Source organism: Ambystoma mexicanum, chromosome 7p, assembly GCF_040938575.1.
Source record: "Ambystoma mexicanum isolate Mex_15411 chromosome 7p, UKY_AmexF1_1, whole genome shotgun sequence".
Taxonomy (NCBI): domain Eukaryota; kingdom Metazoa; phylum Chordata; class Amphibia; order Caudata; family Ambystomatidae; genus Ambystoma; species Ambystoma mexicanum.
Window position 1 is genome coordinate 52453911 of NC_090939.1, and position 17094 is coordinate 52471004.

General features: G+C 47.8%; 1 protein-coding gene across 1 annotated transcript in view; it reads right to left on the bottom strand.

The window, feature by feature from the left end:
* WDR3 (WD repeat domain 3) overlaps window positions 1-17094 on the bottom strand; it is a 386077-nt gene that overhangs the window by 145967 nt on the left and 223016 nt on the right. The window lies entirely within an intron of this gene.

Below are 17094 nucleotides of genomic sequence, written 5' to 3' on the forward strand. Positions count from 1 at the left end.
ACAATGCAGAGAAAAAACAAAATCCAATATGCACAATGCAGAGATATTCATCCTCTTCCCCTCTGCTCCCCATAAAATTACAAAATAGGGAACATCTGGAATCCGTTGAGTAAAAGGCACCATAAATGCTGTGTGAAATGGATGTCCACATCACCCAAAAGGCGTGGATACAGACCTCTGCATAGAGTGGCATATCTATGGATTAAGGTCTCCTGCCTGCCTACTGTTCTCACTAAGCAGCTGCCTCTTGCACTACCTACTTGAAGAATGATACCAAAAATCCTGTAGCATCTTTTAGACAACCATCTTGATACAAGGAACAGAACAGAAGAAGAAACATTTTTGGAGCATGTCCCACCCATCTCCATACCTGACCTTTCACACAAGTCCTAGAACGTTCGGAATACTTCCAAAGTAACCCAGGCTGGTCTCATGTTATAAGGGCAATTTGGCACGACTGTTCCTATGCTGGGCAATTAAACCTAGAAGGCAGAGAGGCAGCACTGAGGCAAGGTTACTGGGTTGTAAGGTCATTGGTGGGTGTGAGAAACCCAACTATTCTCCCACCAAACGGCCATGGAAGAGCCATCGCTCTTGGATCCCAAACCTGCGGGTGGACAAGCGAGGAAGGATCACCTGAGTGGAGGGTTCCGGGGCATTGGGAGAATACCCGAGGGCGAAAAATGGTATTCCCCCTTTCCCAATTATACACCAACCCACTCTCCCTCAGCCTTAATAGGGTATTTTCAATCACACCCCATCTCCCCCTCCTATTTCCAATAAGTAATGGGACGAAGAAGAAGTGATCGGGAGCAGTGAGGAGTACCCATAGAAACAACATAGAGATGCAAAGTGAGGTTTACCATCTTACCACCTTTGAATTGTCCCACTAATAGAGTCAGGCAAGATCGGGCACCTTTTTCCAACTGTGCGCACCACATTTGACTCACTTGCGGTATAAAAAAGGGGTGGTGCTGCCACAATCAGAGAGCGAGCTGGGGTTGCTGGATGAAACCAGGAGACCAAGGAGCAGAAGGCTGCAAGAAGACCAGCCCAGAAGGACCAGTGTAGTGCGTGATGCAGAGGCACTGGCCCGGTGTGTGCGATGGGGTTCAACGTGGTGAGGGAGCAGTGTTTCCAGGAAGCCAGAGCGGGACGGAAAGCAGTCTATCAGCCTCGTTTAGGCCAGTGCTCGTTCCCCTGGGACGTTTCCGGGTCCCAGGGGTATCTGAGGGGCAGGTGGCGAGAGGCTGACTTCGACCCAAGCCCATTTGACCTGCTCGCCAGCACTGCGCTAGTGTTGGTGTGTGTTAGGGAGAAATCTTAGAAATGTGCTAATTCCTCTCTACCTTAGAGACCACCAGCACTTTTGCTGGACTCTAGGACCTTTTTAATTTCTAACCTGGAGAGTGTGGGACCTTTTTCCCACTCTCTCATGTATTTTTCTTGTGATTTTGACTGTGTTACTTTTGGTTTCTGGAGTCTGACAAACTCCATAGGCATATTTTTTCATTGTGCCACACAGCACCTCTAGTGCAGTGACATAGGAAAGTCTTTTAGATTTCCCAAGGTTTAAATACCGTACTCTTGGATTAACTATTGTTTCCAAGAGCAGTAAAGTGAAATTGACTTTGCCGCACAGTGTAACTGTCTAGACCAGCACACACTATCTTACAATAGGGTGCTGGAGGGATTACTTAGTAGCCCCTTTGTCTAGCTTCTCATGTAAAATGTTTATGTTACCCTTTACACAATTAATGGCTGGTGGCAGTGGTTACTTTTTACTACTGTGTCGTGTCTTTACCGCGGGCTGCGTTTGCAGCTATAGTGTAAAGCACCCATGGGTGCCATTTTTGTCAAAATGGCCCGGCCTTCTTTTTTCACCATTTCTTGTTGTTTTGGTCCTTCTTGAGATTTACTCTGCGCGCCAAACCATGTTTGGTCCCTTTATTCATTTTGTCTTTGGCGGGTTTCACGAGTGAAACCCGCCTCTGGCTCCATGGTGTCTGGTGGAGGCAGGAAGTGAGGGAGGAGCCCGAAACTCCCTGTGCTTGGTCGCCTAGAAGACCTGAATGCACTCTGTGATGATTGGCCGGCTGACTGTCCGTACAGGACAGCCACCCTGCTGGGTGATTGGCAGCTAGGCTGGAACAAATGGGAGAAACCTGCATAAAAGGCGAGGCTTTTTGGCTGGAAGGCAAGAGTCGACCACTGGACGAAGGAATCTGAAAAAAGCTGAAGCTCCAAGTTCGCCTCGACAGAGAAGCTCTGCAAAGGCGACTTCTCCCCTTGAGTTGTTGGGACCAATCAACTCCAAAGTAAGCCACCTGGACATCCATCTCGGAGCTGGTTGAAATTTCCACAGAGTGCTGCTAGAAACCGTATAGCCAGGGAGAGGAACATCAGATTGTGTGAGTTTCTTTTAAGCTGGCCAAGAGCTCCAGGAAGATCCTCCGGACTCCCAGGAAGCAGGACTGACTGAGCCTGAGCCCCCTCAACAGAATGCAGAACCCCAGAAGCAAGGAAGGCCCATCTCGACAGCCAAGAACCGAGGTGTTGCTATTTGCGGTAGTCGCGAGAAGCTGAAACACCGAAGAACCACTTGTTTGAAAGTTTACCGGTTGCGGTCAGTGACCCTCCCATTGTGGTGCAGGAGTCCCAGACGTCCTCCCTCTTGTCCCCTTGACGGAGGCCCAGGAACCACAGGATATGCAGAGCTGCACAGGAACAGAGGTCCCCAGCTGCATCTTTTTCTTCAAACTGAAAGGTACTGTAAAGTCTGAGAGAACTGACTTCTCACCATTGATTTGCTTGCTCTTCTACTTCACAAGTCTCCCGGCTTGTGGCGCTACATTTGATTCTTATTTCTTCATCAAATACTTCTAAGAAACATTGTGCAAAGACGTTTTACTTACCTTCAAGAAGTGCCTGAGTTACATAGACTTTTGCCCACTGACATTGGCTTAGCCTGGTTCCTTGAAAGACTTCTCTCCTCTGTTACTGTGTTGCACCTGTCCTTCCAGGAAGGGGTTAAAATACTCTGCACTGGGGGGGTACAAAAGTAATTGCCTGCTTAAAGAAATATTTGAGATTTCAGGCTAAGCCAATGTCAGTGGGCAAAAGTCTATGTAACTCAAGCACTTCTTGAAGGTAAGTAAAACGTCTTTGCACAATGTTTCTTAGAAGTTTTTGATGAAGAAAGAAGAATCAAATGTAGCGCCACAAGCCGGGAGACTTGTGAAGTAGAAGAGCAAGCAAATCAATGGTGAGAAGTCAGTTCTCTCAGACTTTACAGTACCTTTCAGTTTGAAGAAAAAGATGCAGCTGGGGACCTCTGTTCCTGTGCAGCTCTGCATATCCTGTGATTCCTGGGCCTCCGTCATGGGTCAAGAGGGAGGACGTCTGGGGACTCCTGCACCACAATGGGACGGTCACTGACCGCAACCTCTTCAAGTTCTTTTTCGAATCCTTCGTCCAGTGGTCGACTCTGCCTTCCAAGCCAAAAAACCTCGCCTTTTATGCAGGTTTCACCCATTCATTCCAGCCTAGCTGCCAGTCACCCAGAAGGGTGGCTGTCCTTGCCGGACAGCCAGCCGGCCAATCACCTAAGAGTGCATTCCTGTCTCCTAGAAGATTAAGCACAGGGAGTTTCGGGCACCTCCCTCACTTCCTGCCCCTGCCAGACACCTTGGAGCCAGAGGTGGGCTTCACTTGTGAATCCCGCCAAGTGCAAAATGAACAAAGGGACCAAACCTGGTTTGGCACGCAGAGTAAATCTCAAGAACGACCTTTCCACAAAGAAATGGCAAAAAAAGAAGACCGGGGCCATTTTGACAAGCATGCCAACCTTGGGAGCTTTACTGCAGCTGCGAATACAGCCCGCGGTAATTGCACACCACGGTAGTTAAAAGTAAACCACTGCCACCAGCCATTCGTTGAGGAAAGGGTAACATAAAATCGTTACATGAGAAGCTAGACAAAGGGGATACTAAGTAATGCCCCCAGCATCCTATTGTAAGATAGTGTGTGCTGGGTCTAGGAAGTTACAAGTATAAACAAAGTCAATTTCACTTCACCGCTCTTGAAAACAATAGTTTATCCCAGAGAAGGTATTCAAACCTTTGGGAAAACTGAAAGACTTCCTTGTGCCACTGCACTGAAGATGCTGTGTGACACAATGTAAAAGATGATGCCTATGGAGTTTGTCAGACTCCACAACCAAAAGAAACACAGAGTTCAAAATCACATTAAAATACATGAGAGAGTGGGAAAAAGGGTTTCACTCTCTCCAGGTTAAAAATGTAAGTCCTCAAAATCCAGCAAAGTTACTGGGGGTCTCTAAGGTGGAGAGGGATTAGCACATTTCTGAGAATTCTTCCTAATTGGAACTTTTTTTGTTTGTTTGAAACCATAGGGGCCTAAGCTTGGGGAAGGGAACCTGGGAGGCCTAACAGGAACTGTGGGCCTCATTACGACCCCAGCGCTAAACCATGGTGCTATTAGCACCATGGTCCATGCCGGGACCCGCCATGGTGAATGGTGGAATTACCGCCCCATTCCAAGGTTGGCGGGGTGGTAATTCCCCATGGGCCCTTCCCCATTCCCATTTTTGCCCCATAGGGCTCAATGGGAATGGGGAAGGCGCTAAGTACGGTGCCGCAAATTGCGGCACCGTACTTAGCACCAAGATCCCTTTGCGGCACCCTACTTTAACGGCTGGTAAAACCAGCCGTTAAGGTCGGGTCCCGCAAAGGGACCTCGTAATTAGGCGCTAAGTGTTTAACGGCGTCGCAGCCTTTTACGGCGCTGTTAAACACTTAGCGCCTGGGTCGTAATGAGGCCCTGTGTCTTTTATGAACGATTGAAGCTTGGGGAAGGGAAACCCAAGAGACGTAGAGACATAGTGAACTCTATTGATTTTCTGCACGAGCCCTACGTGGAAGGTTGAAAGGGCAACCCTTTTGAGTTGAACCCTTTTGAACTGGCAGAACCACACCTATTGGTAAGACTACCTGAAACCAGATGGGGTTTACGTTTCTTTTTGAGTCACCATGTTTCCTTTAAGAAGATCCCCCATCACATTTGGTGCAAGAGTGAGGGCAAGCATAGGTTTGCACACAGACAAACTTTGGTTTTGGACTTTTAGACTTTGACGGCCCTTAGACACATCAGTTGAGGGAACAATCCCTTTAGAGGTAGGGTCAGTAAGGTATTACAGCAACCCCAGAAATTTCCTGTTACCTTTGAGTCTGTGTCTTTCATGATGCCATGCCTGTCACGCATGGGGTAGGAAGGGAAACTAAAAGATGGGCAGGACAGGGGATAAACGTGACACAGAGGGAGCAGAACAGATCAGAACTGGAAGCAAACCTGCATTTTCCCACAACGTTTTAAAAGTGCAAAATATATATGACAATGCATTACTTACCGTAAAAGCATTTCTGATGGTTGTATCTGCTTAGATTCACATGCTGTGCATAGTCCGACATCCAGTGGTCACTGCGGAGTATTGCATTTTGTTTTTCGTAGTCGAAAAGGGGACGTTGACAAGGCGTGTCTGTAACACTATCCCTATAGTGACATGCAGTGTACCCACAATCCCTCACGCGTCGAGGTCCCTCTGTTCTGTTTGTATTTTTTCTGCCCTGAGGAAGCCTATTAGACGTGAGTGAGTACAGAAAAGAGAGATATAGAAGAAAGTCTATGTTCTTTCCATCCGAGCGGGGAGGAAGGGTGGGCGCATGTGAATCTAAGCAGATACAACCATCAGAAATGCTTTTACGGTAAGTAATGCATTGTCTTCTGATGTTTGTTAATCTGCTTAGAATCACATGCTGTGCATAGACTAGCGAGCAGTACCCGGAGTTGGCGGTGGGTTATGAGAAGGAACAGTAGAGAAAAGATGTCTTAATACTGCCTGTCCCACCTGGGAGTCAGATCTAGAGTGTGCATCTAGACAGTAGTGTTTTGTAAAGGTGTGCACAGAACTCCAGGTAGCCGCTTTGCAGATGGACTCAAGGGGAACATTTGCAATGAACGCTATGGAAGCCCCAGTGCCCAGAGTGGAATGTGCTCTTGGCTTGAAGGGTAGTTCTCTCTTAGCAAGAGTGTAACAGAGAGTGATGCATTGAACAATCCATCTAGATATAGTGGACTTTGAAACTGCATCTCCTTCTCTTCCTGCTGCCACAGAGACAAAGAACTGATTAGTCTTTCTCAGTGGTCTGGTTCTTTCCATGTAGAACATGACAGCTCTGCGTACATCTAGTGTATGCAGACTTTTTTCTCCCAAGCTGGAAGGGTTTTGAAAGAACGTTGGTAGTTCTATTGACTGGTTTACATGAAATTTCGAGATGAATTTACGAAGGGGTCTAGTACAGAAAGAGCCTGTAGTTCACTTACTCTCCTAATGGAGGTGATAGCTATTATTAGGAAAGCAGTCTTAAGAGTGAGGTCTTTAAGAGTTGCCTTGTGCATGGGTTCGAAAGGAGGGCCCATGAGTCTAGAAAGTACCACATTTAAGTCCCATCCGGGAGCTGGGTTAGCTATCGGAGGGTGTATTGAATTCGATGCAGTATCCGTGGGCTATGGTGGATAATACCCAGCGGTCTGACGATATTCCCTCCCATGCTGAAAGGAACGATGTTAGCCGGCCCCCGACCGGTGATGCATGGGAGGGGACCCGAATCTTCGGGTCATTTGTTGGTATTGGGCGTGGAACCTTTGGGGCTGGAGCCGCAACCTCTTCCTTTGCCACGGCGTTGGCCTCTTTGACTGAACTGGGTGTTGTTACCCTGGTTAGAGGGCCAGTTGGTAGCAGAGTAAAATTGCTGTTGGCTTTGCTGCTGGCGTTGGCCACGAAAGGAGCGTCTATTGCCATAGCTGCGTCTGTTAGGGGGCCTAGAAATTTGGTCAAGAGTCTTGATGGTATCAAACTCTTTCTTCGCATGTTCTAGGGCCTCATCAACTGCTTTCCCAAACAGATGTGTTTGTTCTATGGGCTTATTTATCAGGGAAGCCTGGGTTTCCGGCTTAAATCCCGAAATGCGCAGCCAGACATGGCGTTTGAGAAGTATTCCCTGAACCAGGGAACGGTCAGCCGTCTCTGCGGCATCTAAGGAGTTCTTTACGATGCCCTGGTTTACAAGAGTTCCCTCTGAGATTATAGCTAACAGGCGTGAACGCAGGGGTTCTGGTGCGTCCTCTGCTTCGCTGCGCAGCTTGCTCCACTGTGCATCTGCGTAGCTAGCTAGTAGGGAATTGTTATTTGCAATCCTAGTTGAGAAGGCGGCGGAGGTCGTGATTCTCTTCCCAAGTGCATAGAGCTTCTTGCCCTCTTTGTCAGGTGGTGCCTCACTAGTGGATAGTGGTACCCCTGCTCTTTTTCTTGTATTAGTAACTACGAGGGAGTCCGGGATAGAATATCCTCTGATGTACAAAGGGTCAGAGGACGAAGGGCTGAAGAGCTTTTCTATCCGAGGGTTGACCCCTCTGACTAAGGCAGGATTGGAAAGGGAAGGAGTTATTCTTCTCTTTATAGAAGCCAGGAGCGGAATAGACTGACTAACAGGGGCTTTTTCTTTAATAACTTTCTCTACAAAGTCTATGTCAGGAAGAGTCTCCCCTGTGTCTATTTCAAAATGTGCTGCTGCCTTGCGCAATAGTGCATTAAGTGAAGGTTGGTCATCTATGGGAGAGGTGTTTCCAATAGGTGAATCCTTGGGAGGAGAAGGGCGAAAGACATCAGGGTCTGAGTGCACTGATGGGGATTGCCAAGGCTGCACTGATGGGGATTGCCAGGGCTGCGAGGTAGCTGTATCTTCTTCAAAAGCTCCTGCACTAGTGTAAGGATCTTTTTCAAACCCCTCTTCCTCATGTTCTTCCTCTCCACCCAAACACTCCTCATCTTCCTGGAGGTATTGCTCCTCTTCAGTGAGGTCATATACGTCTGTAGAAGGGGGAAACAGCCTAGGAATCTTGACCCTAGGGTCATCCTTGGGCCATTCTCTTGGTCTTTTGGGTGTGGGTGGGTTTTGGCTTCCCAAAAACCTTTTTATTTTCTCCATACAAGAATGGAGTCTTTCAAGGGTCTCATGGGGGACCCCTGAATAGTCTAGAGGGGGGAAATCAGTGTCTTCACCTTCAAAACGCTTAGAACGCTCCCACAATGTCAAAGAAAGGTTTCCGTCGCCCTCTGAAAAGCCCTACGGTAGTTCAGAAGTGCCCTTAGATGAAGGGGGCAGTTCCTGGCTACTCTTGCGCTTTTTCGGCGTTTCCATAGCTTTTTGTGCGGTATTCGACGTTTGTTTCGTCGTCCGCGTACGTTTGTCTTCGGAAACAATTCTCGCCAGGCTCTCGACAACGAGTTTGTCAGTAGAGGGCTCTGGTGTCGACGTTGCCTGCGTCACGCGTTGTTCCTCGACGGCCGCTTTATGGAGCGTTACGTCGGATGATTTTGAGGTAGCGCCCGTGTTTGATGAAAGCCCAATCGCTGGTCGCGGCTGCGTTTGCGGGTGGGGCTTGAGACCCTTACGGTCTGAGGTAGACGCCGGAGTGCCCTGCGTCCCCTTCGGCGCTGATGGATCCTTCGTCTTCGACGAAGAAGAGCCGTGGGTTGTGTGCTTAGGCCTATGGGGTCTATGTGCGTCCTTGTCGCCGGGGTGTTCATCCCCATAAGCAGGGCGTGAGCCGAGCCCGTCGGGGCCGGAGACGGACGTCGAGGTGCGCGAGCGCTCCTTCTGGGGGTTAATGACTTCCGTAACGGACGTCGAGTTATCACCCTCCTCGTCACTTTCTGTAACAGCGGCGGCGGGTGAGTAAACTGACTTCGACATAGCGTAGTCCGCCCACCTCTTAACTTTTCGTTCTTTAAGAGTTCTTGGTTTCAAGAGCTTACAGGCCGCGCAGCTGTCCTCCTTATGATCGAGGGGCAAGCAACGATTACAGAGCTTGTGTTTGTCCTTCCAAGTGTATTTGCCCCTACAGCGTGGGCAAAACTTAAAAGGTGTCCTCTCCATAGCTGAGGCAATAATAACTGGTGATAACAACCCCAAGGGAAAGATAGGGGAGAAAGAAAGACATTCTCAAAGAGAAGATAAAAGTTCGAACCCCCACTCTCCCTACTGTATGTTGGCCGGCGAGGCCAGGCCACGTGTTCGGCAGCGCCGAAGGATCTCCTCCGTCTCTTCCCCTCCGTCGAAAACTTGCTCGGCGGAGAAACAGCTTCACAGCTAACGTCGAGGGGAGGGATCTTTAACAATATAATAAGTATAATTAAGGACCGTGGTCCGTATTGAGTATTTGCAATGTCTCTCTAGGAGCTCCGCGTAAGGCGACCAGAAGCTGGGCGGAAAAAAACAATCTGAGGGACCTCGACGCGTGAGGGATTGTGGGTACAACGCACGTCACTATAGGGATAGTGTTACAGACACGCCTTGTCGACGTCCCCTTTTTCGACTACGAAAAACAAAATGCAATACTCCGCAGTGACCACTGGATGTCGGACCTATGCACAGCATGTGATTCTAAGCAGATTAACAAACATCAGATATAGTGGATTTCGAAACTGCATCTCCTTCTCTTCCTGCTGCCACTGAGACAAAGAACTGATTAGTCTTTCTCAATGGTCTAGTTCTTTCCATATAAAACATCACTGCTCTGCGAACATCCAGTGTATGCAGGCTCTTCTCACCTAAGCTTGAAGGATTTTGAAAGAACGTTGGTAGTTCTATTGACTGGTTGACATGGGATTTAGAGATAAATTTAGGTGCAAACCTAGGATGTGTGTGTAGAACCACCTTATCCTTGTGAACTGTTACAAAGGGGTCTAGTACAGAGAGCGCTTGTAGTTCACTTACTCTCCTAATGGAAGTGATAGCTATTAGAAAAGCAGTCTTAAGAGTGAGGTCTTTAAGTGTTGCTTTGTGCATGGGTTCAAAGGGTGACCCCATGAGCCTGGTTAGTACCACATTTAGGTCCCATCCGGGAGCGGGGTTAGCTATGGGAGGGTGGATCCTCTTCACTCCTTCCATGAAGGCTTTAATAACTGGGACTTTCCACCATGACACTTTAAGTTGGGAAGTGGTGTATGCTGAAAGTGCAGCTAAATGGACTTTAATAGAGTTAAACACCAAGCCTGAGTCTAGTAGGTGAGTCAATTTGTGTGGGAGAGCAGTCAACTGGGTTGATGCTCCTTCCCCTACACCAGATGACAAATCTTTTCCATTTGCTAGAATAACAGTGACGAGTGTTAGGCTTTCTAGCCTCCCTGAGAATGTCCATGCATTTCTGCGGGAGTTGTAAATGTCCAAATTCTATGATCCCAGGAGACAGGCTGCTAAATTCATGGTCTGAGGGCATGGATGCAAAGTCCTGCCCTTGTGTTGTGACAGCATGTTGTACGAGCAGGGAAGTTTCACTGGAGGAGATCAGGTGGGCGAACCAAGGCTGTCTGGCCCACATAGGGGCCACCAGTATCATGGTAACTTGTTTCTGGTGCATCTTGTGCACTATCTTGTTGAGAAGGGGAGTCAGGGGAAAAGCGTAAACAAATTTCCCTGACCATGGTATCGATAGACCGTTCCCCTTGGATTGGTTCTGGGGGTACCTGGAGGCGTAATCTTGGCATTGCGAGTTCTCCAGAGTTGCGAACAGATCTATTTCTGGGAATCCCCATTGTGTGAAGACGTCGAAGACGATGTCTTCGTGCAACCGCCATTCGTACTCTGAGGGCAGAGGGAAGTCTCTGCTGAGTTCGTCTTCTAGCAGATTGAGTTCCCCTGGTACATGTTGTGACAGTAGGAACATGTGTTTGAGAGCCCACTTCCAGATGTTCTGGGACAGCTTGGACAGTCCTGGAGAGTGAGTGCCCCCCCCGCTTGTTGAGGTAGTACATGGCTGTGGTGCTGTCCGTGAGGACCATCACCGTCTTCCCTTGCAGGTGTACCTGGAAGGCTTTCAGTGCCTTGAACACAGCTAGTAGCATCAGTAAGTTTATGTGCTTGGATGCTACGCTCGGAGTCCAGACTCCGTAAGCAGTCTGATGGGAATGGTGAGCCCCCCCATCCATCCTGTGAGGGATGCGTCTGTGGTTAGAGTGGCTTCCACTGCGGGGGTGGCAAATGGTTTCCCTATTACCAGGTTTTCCTTCGACCACCACCGTAGCGAGAGAACCAAGGCCTGCGAGACCACCACTAGATCCTCCCATTGTCCGCTGGCCTGACACCACTGGCTGTTGAGCCACTCTTGCATTGGGCGCATGCGCAGGCGCGCGTGAGGTACCAAATAAATACATGACGCCATCATTCCTAGTAAGCGCATTGCTTTGCGTACCGTCACCTCTCGACCGGCCACATATTGAGGGATTTGAAACGGCATGTTTTGGACCCTCTCGGAGGGGAAGACGAGGCCGTCCTTTGTTCGAATTAGAGCCCCTAGGAATTGTTTGATGTGGCTGGGGTCTAAGCTGGACTTCTTCTCGTTGATGGAGAAGCCCAGTTGAAACAAAAGGTCTACAAGTCTTTTGGGTATTTGAGAAGCATGCTTCGTAAGAATCCCCTGTTATGAGCCAATCGTCGAGGTAAGGGTATACTGGGATGGACATCCTGCGCAGGTGGGCCGCAGCCACTGCCAGTACCTTCGTGAATACTCTCGCCGCTGATGCTATGACGAAGGGTAGCACTCTGAACTGGTAGTGTTTGCCCTCTCTCATGAACCTGAGGTATTTCCTGTGCGCTGGCAACATTAAAATATGAAAGTATGCATCTTTCATGTCCAGTGTTGTCATGTAATATCCCTGTGAAAGCAGGGGGATTACCTCCTGTAGAGTCACCATACGAAACTTTCGAGGTTTGACAAATTTGTTCGCTGGGCGCAAATCTAGAACAAGGCGCATGGTTAAGTTCTTTTTGGGTACAAGGAAGTACACTGAATAAATACCTTCCGTTACCTGGGATAGAGGCACGACCTCTATAGCTCTTTTTTCTAGTAGTTGGTCCACTTCTTGAAGAAGGATGGCGAGGTGTTCTGGCGACATGCGTCGTCCCCTTGGGGGTCTGTACATACTGGAACTGTTGAATTCTATACAGTAGCCGCGGGCTATGGTTGATGGTACCCAGCGGTCTGATGGTATACTCTCCCATGCTGGAACAAAGGATGTTAACCGGCCCCCGACCGGCGAAGCATGGGAGGGGACCCGAATCTTTGAGTCATTTGGTGTTGGTAGCTTGGGAACCTCTAGGGGTAGGACCCCGACCTCTTCCCTTGCCACGACGTTGTCCTCTTTGGTTATATTGTCCACTGGTGCCTTGGTTAGAGGACCAGTTACCTGCAGAGTATTGCTGCTGCTGTTGTTGCTGCTGGCGTTGGCCTCGAAAAAAACGTTTGTTGCCATAACCACGTTTGTTGGCGAAGCCTTGAAATTTGATCTAGTGTCTTGATTGTGTCAAATTCCATCTTTGCGGTCTCTAGTGCCTCATCCATCGCCTTTCCAAAGAGGTTTGCATCTTCTATGGGTTTGTTAATAAGAGATGCTTGTGTCTCAGGTTTAAAGCCTGAATTGCGTAGCCATACATGGCGTTTGAGTAGGATTCCTTGGACTAGGGAACGCCCAGCCGTCTCTGCAGCATCCAGAGTATTTTTAATGATGCTTTGGTTGACTAAGGTCCCTTCAGTCACCTTGGCTAGAAGGCGAGTACGTAGGGGTTCCGGTACCTCCTCAATGTCCTTACGTTAGTTTGCTCAATTGTGCATCTGCGTAACTTGCCAGCAAAGAGTTGTTGGCATTTCTTGCGGAAAAGGCAGCTGAGGCTGTAATCCTCTTTCCTAGGGCATACACTTTTTTACCCTATTTATCTGGTGGTGCCTCGCTAGTTGACAGAGGGACCCGTGCTCTCTTCCTGGTATTTGTCACCACTAAGGAGTCTGGTACAGAGTGGCCCCTGATGTATAACAGGTCCGATGGAGAAGGACTAAATCATTTTTCTATCCTCGGGTTGACCTCTCTGATCAACGCGGGAGTGGACAGTGAAGGAATAATTTGTCTCTTTACTGAGGTGAGGAGGGGAATGGTTTGGCTGACAGGAGGTTTCTTCTTAATGAGCTTTTCTACAAAGTCGATGTCAGGAGAAGTTTCCCCGGTCTCGATCTTGAAATGCGCTGCTGCCTTGCGTAGGAGTGCATTAAAGGTAGGTTGATCGTCTATAGGAGATCTATTCCTAATAGGTGAGTCTTTGGGTGGGGACAGGTTTATGGCTTCAGGGTCTGAAAACGCTGATGGGGACTGCCAGGGCTGTGAAGCGCCTTCTTCCGGGTCTTCTCCGAAGCCCCCCTCACCCATATCCAGGTTGTCTTCAAAATCTTCCTCCTCTAGGTTTTGTTCCCCTTCATTGCCTAAGAATTCGTCATCATCCGGAAAGTGGGGGTCCTCTCCAGTGAGGTCATATAGATCTACATCCTCTTGGGGGGGTATCAAACAGCCTGGGGTACTTGGCCCTGGGATCCTCCCGAGGTCCCTCTCTTGATCTCTTGGGTGTTGGAAGGTTCTGAGTCTCCATAAACCTCTCCATTTTGTCCATACAGAACAGAAGTCTTTCTAGGGTTTCTTGAGGTAGCCCGGAGCGGTCAGGGGGAGAAAAGGAAGGGTTTCCGTTAGAAAATGCTTCAACCTATCCCATAACGTCGAAGAGAGGTTCCCCTCGCCTTCTGAAAAGCCTTCTGGTAGGCTAGGAGTCCCTCTCGACAGAGCGGGCGGTTCCTGCCTTCCTTCTGACCTTTTCAGCGTTTCCCGGGCCTTATGAGCGGTAACCGACGTCTCTTTCGCCGTCCGTCTCTGGCTATCGTTGGAAATAATCCTCGCCAGGCTCTCGACAACTAAACTGTCTGTCGAGGGTACCTCCGGCGTCGACGTTACAGGCGTCGCTTGCTCTACGCTGACGGGCGCTCTCTGCCGGTGTGCGTCATCTGGCGGTTTAGTGATAGCGCCCTTATCTGGGGGTAGCCCAGTCGCTAGTCGCGTTTGCGGTTGCGAGGGGGGCTTCAGACTCTTACAGTCTGAGGAGGCCGCCAGTAGGACCTGCGTCTCCGTTGGCGCTAATGCTCTCTTCATCTTCGACGAGGAAGAGCCGTGGGTAGTATGTTTATGGGAGTGTTTTCTGTGTGCGTCCTTGTCGCCGGGGTGTTCATCCCCATAAGCAGGGCGTGAGCCGAGCTTGTCAGGCCGGGGACGGACGACGAGGAGCGTGAACACTCCTTAGAGAGGTCTACGACTTCCGAAACGGACGTCTGGTTGTCACATTCCTCGTCACTTTCTGCGGCAGCGGCGGGTGATGAATCAGACCTAGACATGGCGTAGGCTGCCCACCTCTTGACCCTACGGTCTTTCAAAGTCTTAGGCTTAAGGAGCCGACAGGCCGCACAGCCGTCTTCGTTGTGGTCGAGGGGCAAGCAACGGTTACACCGTTTATGCTGGTCTTTCCAGGTAAATTTGCCTTTGCAACACGGGCAAAACCTAAAGGGTGTCCTCTCCATAGCTGAGGAACAAATTGCATGTGACAACAACCCCAAAGGAAAGGGAGGGGAAAGGGAAAGGCATTCTCAAAGAGAAACAATAAATGTCCCACGACCCCACTCTCCCTACTGTATTTGGCCTTCGAGGCTAGCAACCTCCTCCGTCGAAGGCACCGCCGTCGGAGATCTTGATCGATGGTGAACAGCTTTGCAGCTACGACGCCGAAGGTGGGATGTAAGTAATAATATAAATTAAGGGCGACCAAAGGTCGAATAAAGTTTTTTGCAATGTCTCTCGAGGAGCTCCGCGTATAGGCGACCAATATCTGGTTGGAAAAAAACAATCTGAGGGACCTCGACGCGTGAGGGATTGTGGGTAACACTGCACGTCACTATAAGGATGTGTTACCGACACGCCTTGTCGACGTCCCCTTTTCAACTACGAAAAACAAAATGCAATACTCTGCAGTGACCACTGGATGTCGGACTATGCACAGCATGTGATTCTAAGCAGATTAACAAACATCAGAAATATATACATATATATATATATATATGTAAACACATGGAGGATAGAAAAAACCTGCACTCCATGCAGGAGGTCAGTGAATCCCAACAATATATATATATATCTCAATTCAGCTAAGACATGCCCCTACGCGGTTGTAACACTACAAAAAACCACCTAGCAGGCATGTACAAAAGAGCCCCAGCACACAAGACTTTGCTACTTTAAAACAACATCTTTATTGTAACATTTTACAGCACATCAATAAAACAGAGGCGAAAGAATTCACCCCTGTGACAGACGTAAGGTTGTAAAAAGACACTAACCTCACGGATGGAATAAAGTCACGCGTTCCGCCTGAATGCTCAGGCTTCCTCAGACTCTTGTAATCCAAATGTGCCGGTAACACCATAGAGTATAAAAAGAAGGGCAGATACATAGCGTCACAATTCGTGTTACATCACGTGGCTGGTAGTCATGTGACCGCATCATATAGGGTTACTGAAGCGACAATTATAATGACCTCCATCTTGGAATGGTCATTTACCTATGTATGTGGTACTGGATGTCAAATAAAAATCGTAAAGTTGCCATACAAGCTAAACAGAACAATGTCTGTTAAATACAGTACTATTTAATAGCAGCAATATTAGAAAATGTGCAAAATAGCTAATTTTAGTGAGTTCAAAGATGACTCTTCACGAAAGTCACATAGGCATTGTTAGCACAGGTCAACGCTAAACGAACATCCTTCATAGAGGTTTCCAAAGAGACAGCATAGATATACTAGACATTTAGTCATCACGTACAAAAAGTTATTCCTAAATTATATGCAAAGAGCAATTCCTAAGTCATAGATAAGAAAAATGTTTCAGTTAGTACCTAGTGATAAAAGGAATCATGTTTGTAAAAACACATACATTTCAGCATCTATGTTGAGACCTTTCGGTTTCAGGGTGTCATATTTGCATATCACTGTGGCTTCCAATTGCCTCAATCTCAATTCACGATTGCCTAATCTTTTATTGGGTGGTATATGGGCCAGCCCTACAAACGATGGGTATCTCACATCACCATTGTGTTTCTCTTGAAAGTGGCTTGTAAGAGGATAGGTCAAGTCTCCATTCTTAATGGCTCTATAATGATGGAGAATCCGCATCTTTAGAGGTCATATAGTAGAGCCTATATAATGAAGGCCACAGGCACATGTTATGACATATACTACAAATTTTGTTATACAAGAAATTCTGTTCTTGTATTTCCAACATAAACCATTCGCACTTGTAAAAGGCGCCTTAGACACATGGTTACACATTATACAGTTGGCACATTTGTAAAAACTTCTTCTGCTCATGTGAGTCATCCTGACACTGTCTGGTGATTTAGTAATTACCATACTGGGAGACAACATAGTTTTAAGAGTAGGGGCCCTTACAGTATGTAATGTTAGGAGCATCATCTAAGACTAGCTTCAGATGTGGGTCCGTGAGTAATACCTTCCAGTGTTTATTCATGATCATCTTTAGTTCTTTCGCTTGATGATTAAACCCTGTAATGAGCCTGATTTTATTGTCATTCAATTTCTTTTTCCAAGATGGAAGAGATTCTCTAGTAGGTATTTCTGCTTTGGTATAGCATTTAGAAATGATGTTTTTTCGATAGCCACGTCTGACAAATCTCTGACTTATGTTTTTGGCTTCACTCTTGTAATCCAGATCATTGCTGCATGCTTGTTCGGCTCTTAAGAATTCACCATAAGGGATAGAATCTATTAGAGCTCTAGGGTGATGACTGTTGGCGTGGAGAGTTGAATTGGAGCTTGTCGGTTTCCTATATAGCTTAGATGTCAATTTACTACCTTCTACTTGGAATTGGACATCTACGAATACCAAATTCTGTTTACTAATCACTGTAGTTAATTCTAAATTGAGCGTGTTGTCATTTAGTATATTCACATATTCTGTGAGTTCCAATTCAGTCCCGTCCCAAATAATGAACATGTCATCGATAAATCGATACCAAATTTTAATGTGTTTGGTCCAATGCTCCAGTTCTTCTGTCCACGTCTGTTGTATCTCCCA